Here is a 12597-nt window from a genome sequence, read left to right on the forward strand (position 1 = left end):
CTCAGAGATGCGAATGAGCAGTGCCCCTGAGTGCCGTGGTGCAGCAGAGTCTCAGATCCTGTAGCTGCTTGTATCACTTGTAGTTAGACACTGGAGAGCTCAGTTATGCTAAGAGGAGCTACATATTTATAATACCAAAACAAAATTGTGAAAGGATTATAGTCTCCCAAATGGCTTTTGTATGCACTAGGAATATTTTATGCCTTCTGACATGTGGCATGTTGTGGTCTATGTTGTAGTAAAAACTCAAAAGTCATGTTCAGTTTTACGTTACCTTTTTTGGATCAGGAGCCAATGTGTGGCAGGACCTCTTTATTTTTGATGATGCTGTTTAGTGAAACAGGGCCCAGATATTAAAAGCATGTGGTTTGTCACTGGAAATTCAAATCAAAAAGGCTGGTACACCTCCCACACTCCCCCATAAAAAAACCCCACGGGTAAATCAAAGCCAGACCTTGCCAGCACTCAGCTTGCTGCTTTTAAGTTCCATGGGAGTCTCTCCATAGCTAGGGTTTGGTTGCAACTGCAGTAGCTAAACTCATCTGTCTAAACAGAAAAATTCATTTAGCTGAGCCAAAAACCGACCGGATCCCTCTGGACGCAGGTGGGGATCCCAGTGCAGGGCGGGGGGGCCTCCCTGCTGCGTGCCCGAGGACCGGCCCTCGCCGCCCCCGCCTCGCACCGCCGGTATCCAGCTTCTGCCGTTCTCCGCGGCTTGGGCTTTTTTTTTTTCCCCTCCCTTTTTTTTTTTTTCCCCTCTCTCATTTTTTTTTTTTTCTTCCCTCTTTCCTTTTTCCCTCCCTCTCTCCGGAGGAGCCTCCGCAGCCCTGATTTGCTGGGAAGCGGCGGAGGCTCGTTCTGGGCAGAGCCGGGCTGCGCTGCCGCTGCTGACGCGTGGCCGCCGCCGCCGCCGGGAGCAGCCCCGCGCCCCGGTACCGCCGCTGGCCGCCCCCGCCGCTCCCCGCCGCCAAGGTACCGTCCCGCCGCTCCCGCCCCCGATGCGCGCAGTGTCCTCCCCGCAAGGAGAAACGGAGGATACGCCCGGGGGGGCACATGGGCAGATTGCATTTCCCCTCTGTTGTTTGGTTTGGTGTTTTTTTTTTTTTTTGATATATACGTATTTATATATGTAAACCTGATTCCTAGGAGCCATTTTTAAGTTAGCAGCCGCGGAGGGGGGCCGGGGAGCGGCGTGTGCGTGAGGCCGGGATGCCCGAGGGAGCGCCGGGGGAGGCAGCGAGCGGTGCCCCCCGCAGAGTGGGGATGGCGGCAGGAGGCGATCGCTGCGGCCCGGCGGGGGGGACGACGGACACGGCTGCGCCCGCCGCAGCTGTGCCAGAGGGCGGAGGGGGGGGCGGTGTGGAAGCGGGAGGACTTGTAATTTTAATTTTTTTAGGGCGATGCGCATTTCTGTGGAAAACTTCTGTAGGCGGCAGAGGCTTAGTAGGGCGCACTCCCAGCCTCCCCGGGGCACACTGCCCCCCGGGTGTCCGCTGCCCCGCTCACCTGGGGGCACAGCGCCTGGGCGGTGCAGGGGGAGCCGGGGCCCCTCGCCCGCTTCTCTCCCGCAGCGCCCGGCCGGGGCTGCGCGCCTTGCGGTGGCGGAGCGGGGGGGTTGTTTCCCTCCCTGTGTCCGTCCCCATGTCCCCCCCCCCGGGCCGTGGCTTCTGCAATGCGGTGGGTGTGGTTATGCACGGAGCACATCGCAGCCCCGGACCGCTGCAGTGGCAGCACCGCAACCCCCTCGGTCCCCACCCCGCGGTCCCGGCCGGCACGAAGGGCCCCCCCGCACCGCCCGCGGGTGTCGGGGCCGCCGGGCCGGGGCTGCTCCGCCCCGCGCTGCCGGAACCGCACGGAAGAAGAACCGCGCGTGGGGTGGCCTGACTGAGTCCTGGCGCTGCGATCCCCGCCCTACTCCACCACCCCAATACCCCACGCGTGTCCCCGTGAAGCGCGGCGTGGAAGTTGCGGTGCTGGAGCTGGTCTGTGGGCAAAGGGAAATCCAGACCCCGCGGGTGTGGCCGGCAGGAAGGTGGTGCCGGTCCCCTTCTCCTGCATCCCGGCTGGGTACCCTTGCACTGGGGTGACCAGGGAGGGGCTGGGGAGCCTGGGAAATAGTATTTTGCCTTGTTAGGTTTTCTTATTTTTCATTCGGAGTTGAAACTTTGTCATATATACTGGGAAGCTTGAAAACTTGCACTCCTGTGATCATTGCAAGTAGCGAAGTATAACATATCTGGCCTTGCAGTTTCTTGATTTTTTTTATTTCTTGCGGCTATACTTGAGAAGAAAGGCACTTGGTAAAGGTGTTTATTGGTCTGAATGCTATTCTCCAGTGTGTGCTTGTGTTTGGGGTAGAGATGGAAAGTATTTCCTCAACTCAACGTGCATGTTGCTTGTAAGTTGAAGGGAAACTACCTATGATATTTGAAGTCTTTTCTGTCAAAATGATAGCAAGGCAGAGGCCTACTTGCCAAATGAAAGCTCTGGGTTAGGAGTGTCCCATGTGCATCTGTCTTTTTAGAGTGTGGCAATCTGCATGGTATCTTTTTCATTTTATTTTTAATATGGTCAGCATTTGCCTGTTTCCTTTGAAAGCTGAAAGATTTGTGTAAAGAAAACAAGTATAACTAAGCCTCATAGAAAAAGACAAAATGAGCAAATTATGTAAGTTTTGACTTGTAAACCTTGGTCAGATGCAATCAAGTGTATGCTTTTCCTCAGAGTCGATGGAGAATGGTCCCTTCATAGAGTATAAAAAGGTTAAGATCATCCTGCTGCATCATGATGTGGTTAAATTCACAGGTCTTGCTGTACCTGTGCGTGTACATGCATAATATAGGTGAATACTGCTACGCTGGTCTCCTTGGGCTGGAAACTTTCAGCTCTAACGTGAGGATGAGACCTGCATGGCAATAAGGGGAGACGAGAGCCCGAGAGCACTGCATTAGAGTAAGAGCCACTGGAAGTTTGTTCCTTACAGCACTGCTGGAGCAGGAGGGCTCCTTGAGCCATTGGTGTGCTGCAGACCTGCTCACTGCAGCAGAGAAGGTGGAACACATCGGGAAGTGTTTAAAATACATTGGTTTTATTTAATCAGACCTGTACAGCCCAGGGTTCTCCCTGAACTAATTGCCTGCAGTCACATCCCTCTGTCAGTGATGCAGCTGATGGGTTTTTCTCCCCAAATACTGCCCGGTATGACCGAGGAGCTGGTAGGATGCGTGTCAGGAGCTCATCCGATGGGAGCCTGCTTCTGCGGTGGGCAGGTTTCGCCTTTGGGAGGAGGAGGAGGAGGAGGAAGGAGGAGGGAGCATCAGGGTGTGGCACCATCCCCAGCCCCCCCTGTGCCTCCGCCTTGCTGGCTCTTGGCAGGGCAGGGCTGTGTCTGTCTGCTGGGGAACTGCAGCAAAACTGGAGAGGTCTAATTTTAGTTGGGGTTTTATTCTCTCTTCCGAGAAGGAGCAAGTGAAGGTGAAGCTACAACTTACGTAATTTTTGAATTAAACAGGGTGAGATTATTTTTTTTGTCTGTGGTGGAAGCCTGCTGAATATGTACTCTGTGATGAAAAAATTACTGTTCACACGTTTTTCTTTGAAGGCTGAGGGGTTTTTATAGATACTTACAGGCACTGGTGGTAGGTTTGACCCACAGTAGCATGCTCACATGTATATTTATTAGATTTGTTATTTGGTGCAGTGTCTGTGAATTCTGCAGGGGCTATGCATGATTATTTTCTTGAATATGTGAAATGTCACTTCTTCGTATTTTAGGCATGAACTTGAGTTAACAGAAACTTCTTGAAACGTGTTAAATGTGTTATTCATGGCGGGTGACTTTCAGACTTGTTTCATGGAAATCTCATGAACCAGTAAATGACTGCTTGTTGTCTCAGCGGTTATAAAAGAATACTTGTTTCTCATGAGATGAAGCATCAGCTTTATCTCTTAAGCTACAGCGTTTTCAGCATGAAAGTATTAATAATTCTGTTACTTTATCACATCGGAATCATCCTGGGGTGAGAATCTGTGTACATTCAGTGCGCATTCAATGTAAGTTGGGCTTTGAAAACAAAGGGTTGGTCTGTGCAGGGAGAGCTGTTATGAGTCTGCAGGATTGGGCTTTTTCAATGTGTATAGTATGGCTCTGGGATATTGTGTTTCAGCATCTTATTTATCACATTTTAAACTGGAAATATGTTATGATTGCAGAGTTTGAATTGTCAAAGTCTTTTGTTCAGACATAATTTCTCTCAAATCAAGTGAAAATAAATGTGTACATATAACTGAAAAATATGATTGCTGTCAACTATGCTGAAAATTAAGCTGAAAATGTGTTTATTCCAAAGGATCATGATGAATTGCTTTTATTTGTTACGAAAGTTATAGAATATGTACAAGAGCTTTACCGAGAACTCAACTTATTAAGCATCGCTAAGCAGTTTGAATCAATACCATAAAGGAAGCTTTTAAAAGAGATGAACTCCTGAAAACGTGATGCATTAGACAGGTTTTATCGCATTTATCTTAATTTTTAATCTCCAATATAAGCCATTTCTAATGCATATACAAATGTTCTAATTCGTATACAAATGTGTATATGAACACATAGCACTTCCTCTTGTGGACTAGAAACACCCAAAAAGAAATGCTTCTTTTCATTGGAAAGATCTCAGTTTCTTAAAATGAACGGCACAGGTAGTAGAGAACAGGAGCGTAAGCACTTGGCTTGGGTAAGAGAAATCCTACGGGCCCTTTGTGCCTGCCCCTGCCAGTCTCAATCGTTGTCACCACAAGCATCGGTGCAGAGAAACTCGGGAGGATTGCTGAGGACTAAATATCTGTGGAAAAGCAGAAATGGGTCAGTATTTGGGACAACTGAGTTAATCAGAGACAATGTGCTGTGTAGACAGCAAACTTGGTATCTCCTGCACCCTTCCTGAGTAATTGACATAATGCAGTTTGAGTAATTGTCAGATTTTGTCTCTGGAGGAAAATGAAATCTTTACTTTTCACTTGGTCTTTGACTGTATCAACAGAGCTGATTGTTCTTGAATAAAACAGATAAAAACAAAAAGAAAATTATAATACTCTTCTAAAACACAAATCTATTTGAATCCTGTGGGATGCAGTATATGAAAGGGTAATATAAATAAAAGTTTAGAAAGTACATAGAAGTAAAGAAGAAAAAAAAAAGAAAAAATCAACAAACCCTTTTTACATAGACTCCTTCAATTTTTACCCTTTCCTTTATAGATCTTGTAAATACTTTGTGTGCCACAGACAGAGAATCCCTTTCAGTGGCTTCACTACCTATCAAAACTGTTCTGTTGGCAAGCTGAGAAACAAAAGAAGTACTGAAATCTGCATGAGGATTACCCACCAGATGTTTGAGCCCACTGAGAAAAGTCTTTATAGTTTAGAGGGTTAAAGAAGAATGTGGAAACTGGGGACTCAGAGTGTGTGTTGGGGGGGATAAAGGGCTAGAATAAATGGAAAGCATATGTGAATATAAAGAAAAATTTTGGGAAGAGGGAGAGTGTAAAGAGAAAAAAGCAGGATACAGTTTTGGATACATGCATGTGTGCATGTATTTGTATGAAATGTGTGTTTACTGATAAATGTGACAGAAGGGATAAGTCATAGCACTGCTTTAATGGTTTAGAGGCAGGAAAGGAAAGCTCCTGCATGGAATGGAGAGTGGTGACATTTTTGTTCTCAGGCTGTGTTAAAATCTGAACTACCAAGGGACAGCATGCATCTATGACTTGGCTTTTATTGCAGCCTTTTTCCTTAAGCAGGGACTAGGTTTTGAACCCAGATGGGCTGCAGGTAGTAAAGCGGGAGTATATTTGAGGTAGGAATGCCTGACCCTGACAGGCTCTTGGTCAGAGCCCTATCGATAGAGGATGAGCCAGTTCATGGCAGAGAGGAAGGGCAAACTCCTGTCTCCTGGCCTGTGTCAGACCAGATCAAGCCACAAACTTGCACCTGTGGTTTTGCTGTTCCCTTTAGTTGGGTCCTGCTACCCCAGCCAGGCTCTTGCCTCTCCCTCCTACTGCACATCCCCTTCCCCTGGCTGCGGTCACTGGCTGGGTGCCTCTTCCTTTGGGAGGAACCTCTGGCACCATCCATACTTCCCATCTCCTGGGAAGGTGGCTGAGCATCTACCCCCTTCCCTCCTCCCAGTTTGGGATTGTCCCTCTGCGCTCCTCATCCTCAGAGCTTCACCCCTTGCAGTGTCTCAGTCCCAGTGATCTCCACCTCCCCGGAGGAGGTGAGTAAATCTGGGGAGGCAGCCGCACAGCTGGGTGCCCCAGCAGCCTTTCCCAGGTGGCAGGAGGTGACACTGCTCCCAGCAGCCAGGGAGCGTGACATTGCTGGTGGCGATGGAGCAGGAGGAGTCCCTGGTGGTAGTGGTTACCTTGTTGTTTACTCCTTATGAATCTGAGGGCAATTATGTGTAACACCTCCTGGTTTCCAAGGACGTACTAGCTGCAAATAAAATCTTGTTTAATAAGCCAGCAAATGCAAACAGACTGTGAAGAGGGAAAAAAAAAAAAAAGCGCTCTCCCAGACCTAGGAAACATATGTTTATGCTAACTGTGAGACCTGTTCTTGCACCCTGACTTGCATTGGGGAATATCTTTATCTGCCATTCTTCCCACAGAAATTGGTATGCCTGTCTGTGAAGCAAGGCTCAATTCAGTGTAAACAGAGGTATCAAAATCTGACCCTACCAAATCATAGTTTAGGTCAGGAAGCTGTAATCTCTCCGAGGACCTTGGAGATGATTACTTCACCAGGTCTGCTGAATTCATAGCTGCTTTCTTTCCATTAAATTACCACGGTTGCAGAGCAACGGCTGAGGCAGGCAGCGCTCACCCACTCTGCTCCCCACCATGATGCAATGGGTGTGGATGAACCACAGCTGCATGTATATATATTGCATATACATCTAAACAGAGACAGACATTGCTGATTGCCTATGGGAAGTATTTGCGGCAAGAAACCTAGTATCTCTGGTTTGTTGCCTGTAGTGGTTCCTAACCTGACATATTGGTAAATATGAGGTTTGATAAATGTAAAGATGGCAGGTGAGGTATAAAAGTGTGCTCTCAGGAAAGAAGGGTCTGCTTGGTTTAGCTGTGTGGTCTTGGTAGTCCAGGCGCTGGTTGCACAGAGCCCTTGGCATGGTGAATCTGGCACTAGCACTAGCTGGGGAGGTTGGGGAAGGTGACTGACAGGTGCCTTTTCAGAGGTCAGCACATCGCCTTGTCTCAAAGCAGGAGTAAAACACAGGTCTCACTCCCACTTGAGGGGCTGGCACTAGGCAAAGTTGCCTCTTGTTGTAAGAAGATTTCTTAATTGATCATTTATTACTGGCAGTATGTGGCTGGTTTAACCATCTGTCTTGCTAGGCAAACACTGACATAAAATCTTGAGAACAACCCTGGAAGGAGCGGAACAGCTGCAGGGTTGAAAGGTGAAGTGATATGAAGGGTTTGTTACCTTGGAATTTGTCTTTTCCATTTCTTCTGTCTCTCTTTTTTTGATCATTCCAGAAGACTGAAAGTTTTGGTTAATTATATGTGCTTAAAGGGAAACACCGTAATGTTGTTTCCATGTACTGGAGTGTTATTCTTGTACAGCTGGAGCTGGCAGCCTTTCATTCGCTTCACCACCTCCTTTTTATTCTAAAAATAGCAGCACACTACAGTGGGATTACAGGAGAGGCAGAAGAACGTTTCCTGAGCAACAATTTTTGCCGGGTGGTGGTTATGGTAGCATCAGGAGCAGATTTTGAAGGAGTTGGAGGGAGATATAAAAAGGTACAAGAACAAAATGGAATGGAGGCAACAACTGGGGTGGAGAGGATGAGGCTAGTAGGAGGGAAGCATAAGGATGGTGAGGTTCACTGAGCTCTGTAACAGGCAGCCTGAGGAATTGGGAGAAACCTCAGTGCTTGAATCATTTAGGAGTCACTGAGGCAGGGCACTCAGCAGCACCGTATGGGTAGCAAACTCATGGTGCAGATAGGAGGTGCGTGCAAGATGACCTGATTTCCAGCTTTGATTTCTATGATTTATTAAAGAGTTTTGCAGGCTTTCTCTTAGCAGGCTTAGAGCTGGAATTTGAGGCATGGCAATTAGGGGGGTCCTTTAATACTGTGCCAGCACACTGTTGGGGTTTGATCGCTTACTTGCAGGAGTAGCAAGCTAAGTGTGGGTAATTCACTGCAGCAAGCAGGGGCTGTGGGCAGGCTCTACTCTGGTTCAGATCTGCTGTTGACACTGGTTTGCATTCTGTGCTCAGTCTTGCCCTCAATGACACTAGTCTTGTATGTAGGTTATGCATGTATATATAATGACAATAAATAATATATTCATGTGCTATAGTAGATATGTCAGAAAAAGTAGAAGTAAAAAAGATCACCACCGCACCTCAATCACTTAGCATGCAACCCTATTTAATGACATCCTCAAGAACTAGAAAATAGTTGATTTGTCTTAGTTTAATCCAGTCTTGGGAATCCTTTTCTGCCTGTGATGGGTTAGAGAGGAAGAGCCAGCAGACAATGTTTCCACCCCCACCAGTTGTCCAAGTCAGGGAGAAAAGACAGTGCCCACCACCTTCATCAGTATATTTGAATATATTCATCTAGGCTTTCTGTCTGGATAAACTGTGTGCCTACTTGCATTTGCACATAACTAAATATGCCCCACAACTAATTATTGTGCTGGTGAAATGCTGATATGGCTCAAGCTACTTGAAAAGCCTGGCTTTCTCTTCAGAGTGTTGGTGTTGAGGTGGTTATTTCTGATCTGTGCCCATTGACCACAGTTCTTGCAAAGCCAAACCATCCAGAATTTCACGTTTAAAGTTCAAAAGGGCTTTATCCTCATTTGCCAGTGGTGTGACACAGATTTCTTGACTTGTTCTTCATTGTGCAAACCCCAAAATATTTTTCTTACTTTCATGTTATATATAAACCATGAACATTGTACTTTGCAGCTTCTCTACTAACACGGTAATGCGGAGCAGTAAAGCCGGTCCTCTCAGCCTGAGGGGACAGTGATTGAATTAAGGATGCAGAACTGAAGAATAAAAAAAATGTCCTTCTTTTTAAATTTTTACCAACTTTCCACTTCTTTGCTACTGGAGCAGACATAAAACGTCTCTCGCCAGTGTACAGAACATGGCGTCATTTGGGGGTTACCTACAGAGTCAAGGTGGTTGTAGTTTCTGTGTTGCACTGGCCAGAAGGGTATCAGCAGCTTCTGCAACAAGGGTGTCTGTATTAAAATAAACCTTCTGTCTCATTGTGGACTCCCTCTTCAGCTAATTTTTTTTTTTCCTTATCCGCTGTGTAGACACGGTTGTTGCATTTTCACCCATCCCTTATTCTGAATCACCTCACCCTAGTAGCAGTTTGGTTATTGCACTTTATTTTGAGGTTTGCCTGTGTCCTGCATTATGCCATCATATGAGGAACTGCTTTCTAACTCTTGCCAGCGTTTCTTCCATTTAAAAGCAAGGTCGCTGGTATGACAGAAGATGCCCTCATGACCTTCTGATCCTGTGATGTTGCTTTGAAGAACACAACCAGTGTGGTTATGCTTTCTTCTTCTAACCAGTTTGTGGAAAATGATACAAGTGTTCAATATCTCCATAGATTTGTAAGAAATCTTGCTGTGCTTTTTTTTTATTTGTCTTAGTAAAAAAAATGCTGATGTGCAGTAGATGATGCAGCAATGAGCCATCATGTTTTAAAGATACAAATTGCACTAAGATCTTCATCATTCTTTAGCTTCCAAGCGGTTATAAAGGGATAAAATAGATACATTTACTACATCCTACATCACCTAGTTTACTAAAAACTCTTTGCTACGATCTTTTAAGGCACATCAGGGCTGTTGTTGTTCCTAACCTGCAGAACTGTGAGTCGTCTTCCTTGATAGTGTCCTCTGCGCCTGGGATGTTGTTGTAAGAAGAAAATAATCACTGCAGGATGGGACTTGGCAAACAAATCAAGGTCTTGGCCAAGGAAATGCATTGTCTGTTCGTTTTCCAAACAAAACTAGTTCAGCTGAAGGCAAGTGTTTAGTATCTGGTTTCCACTGGCTGTATTTTGACTTTGTTATGTAGATGTGATAACCAATTATTTCTGCTTACGTGCCATTGTTTAAAAAATACTAGTGCTTAAATATTTCTTGATTAAATGTTAGCTGCTGAGCCTGAAAGAAACTGTCCAGAAATTCAGAAAGCATGGCACAAACATTAACAAGAGCCTGAAGAAGTGTTTACATGATGAACAGGATTATTTCCTACTTAAATACATACTAGTTGGAGAACTTGGCTGGGCAGAAGTCCCTCTTTGACCAGTGGCATGTTTAAGCCCGAAATTTTGAGATTCTCAAGTGAGGAATCCTCTTTCTGGTGGTATTTAGCCTTTGTTTTAAGATCTTGCATAACCTACGCTAACTAAGTATTCTGAAATTATGGTATATGGAAACCCCATTTTAAGTTACTCCATTGAAATTTTTAGAACTTTATTTCTTTCTGAACTCTAGTTAGATACATAATAAGGAAAATATTGATCAGTAATATAAGAGAGATAAAAAGTTAGTGCCTAAGAGTAATATTTAATGTCACTTGAGATGACAGCTCTGCATAATGCATAGTATCTTTCAGAAGTGGGGTGGTAAGGCATCGTGACAAGTATATTCTGTTAGAAAAAGGCAACTCTTTGAAAACTTAGTGGGAGCTTGGAGTATTTATCACCTTCTGTAGGGAGATGAAGTAGTGACTGATGACAGGTAAGGCTTTCATTCAGATGCAAGTGAAAAGCTCCTTAGTCCGCCCTGCCAGAGCTGCTGGTACAGAATGATCAGCTCTTTCCAGGCACAGATAAAGCCCTCAACTTTGTTTCTCTGTCACTTTCATTGCAAAACACAGCGTTTCGTATAACTGGGGCTGCCCAAGGTCCTCCCTTGATTCGGAAAACAAAAGCGAGGAAGCAGCAGTTGGGGCAAGGATGGAGATGTTGTACCCTCCTGGCTGCAGCGCCTGCAGGGAGAATTGCTTCACGCCGAGATGCTGCCAGGTGCTGCTTTCCCATCCCCAAAATGTTCTGTAATAGCTCCCAGAGATGGTGGCTGACTGACTGCTCTGCTTGATCCTTTGTTGTAGGCACCGCAAAGATTAATAATTTTATTTGTCAGGTGAAAATTTAAATTGCATCAGTCACACCTCTTACAGAGCTATCCTGTGATTAAAACTGACAAACAGTTTTCAATGAAACGCTGTTTTTGCATGCTCCTAACCTTTCAAAGCATTAATATTTGAAGATTAAACATGTCATGTGCAGTCTTCAAAATTCACGTTTAAAAATATATGTTTAATGTAAGGAGGGAGGAAAGTTTTACCTGTAGTTTAGATAGAACTGGAAGTATATCAATTTCCATTTAAAATGTTGACCTTTCTTGCCTTGGCACTAGGAACAAGCCATAGCTGTCCAAGCTTTGAATTTTTGCACCTGTCTAGTATGATCTCTTTACTGAGCAGTGATGCTTTTTAGACTTGACAAAACACAAATGATTGATCTTCTGGTAGCCTACCAAAATAGCCTTACAGTAGCAGATAAATCTTGCAAAATATTTCAGTAACTGCGCAACATTAAAACCTTAATGTTAAATTGTTAATCTCAGCCAGTAGGATAGAATTGACAATGGATGCATTCCTTTCCTGAAGGTGTCCCTGCATTGTATAAATGGTAGATAACTTTCAGCAAGGCTTGCAGCTTTCATCTAGCAAGAAGTCAGCCTGTGGTTTCAGAAATGCAAAGGCTGGATCTAAGCACTCAACCTGTCTCTTGACACATGAAGCAATAGCCGAAGCACACTGTGACTTCTGAACATGTTAACAAGAGAAAAGAGGGTGGCAGACCCTGAACATCCCTGTGTCTTCATTAGCAGCTGATGCGATTACTGCAGACTGGTGCACTTGCCAGTCATGTTATGAATGGAGCCCACTCACTGTTTGTAATGATAGTGCTTTGACACTCAAAAAATGTTGCCCTACTCTATAAAAAATAGTATTTGGAGATCTTGGGCTGCATCAAAAGGAGCATGGGCAGCAGGTCAAGGGAGGTGATTCTGCCCCTCTACTCCACCCTTGTGAGACCCCACCTGGAGTCCTGTGTCCAGCTCTGGATCCCTCAGTACAGGAAAGACATGGACCTGTTGGAGAGGGGCCAGAGGGGGCCATAAAGGTGACCAGAGGGATAGAACATCTCTCCTTTGAGGACAGGCTGAGAGAGCTGGGGTTGTTCAGCCTGGGGAAGAGAAGGCTCTGGGGAGACCTTGTTGCGGCCTTCCAGTACTTAAAAAGGGCTTCTAAGAAAGATGGGGACAGACATTTGAGCAGGTCGTGTTGCAATAGGACAAGGGGTAATGGCTTTAAACTAAAGGAGGGGAGATTGAGGCTAGGCATGAGGAAGAAGTTTTTTACAATGAGGGTGGTGAAACACTGGCACAGGTTGCCCAGAGAGGTGGTAGATGCCCCATTCCTGGAGACATTCAAGTCTAGGCTGGA

General features: G+C 45.6%; 1 protein-coding gene across 6 annotated transcripts in view; it reads left to right on the forward strand.

Moving 5' to 3' along the window:
* Positions 1-909: 909 nt before the first annotated feature.
* Positions 910-12597, forward strand: part of EPB41L3 (erythrocyte membrane protein band 4.1 like 3) — a 102043-nt gene continuing 90355 nt past the window's right edge. For all 6 annotated transcript variants that reach the window (XM_065630150.1, XM_065630151.1, XM_065630154.1 and 3 more), the window contains exon 1: positions 910-972. The gene's annotated coding sequence lies outside the window, so the exon portion shown is untranslated. The remainder of the gene's footprint in view (positions 973-12597) is intronic.

This window comes from Caloenas nicobarica, chromosome 2 (assembly GCF_036013445.1).
Source record: "Caloenas nicobarica isolate bCalNic1 chromosome 2, bCalNic1.hap1, whole genome shotgun sequence".
NCBI lineage: Eukaryota > Metazoa > Chordata > Aves > Columbiformes > Columbidae > Caloenas > Caloenas nicobarica.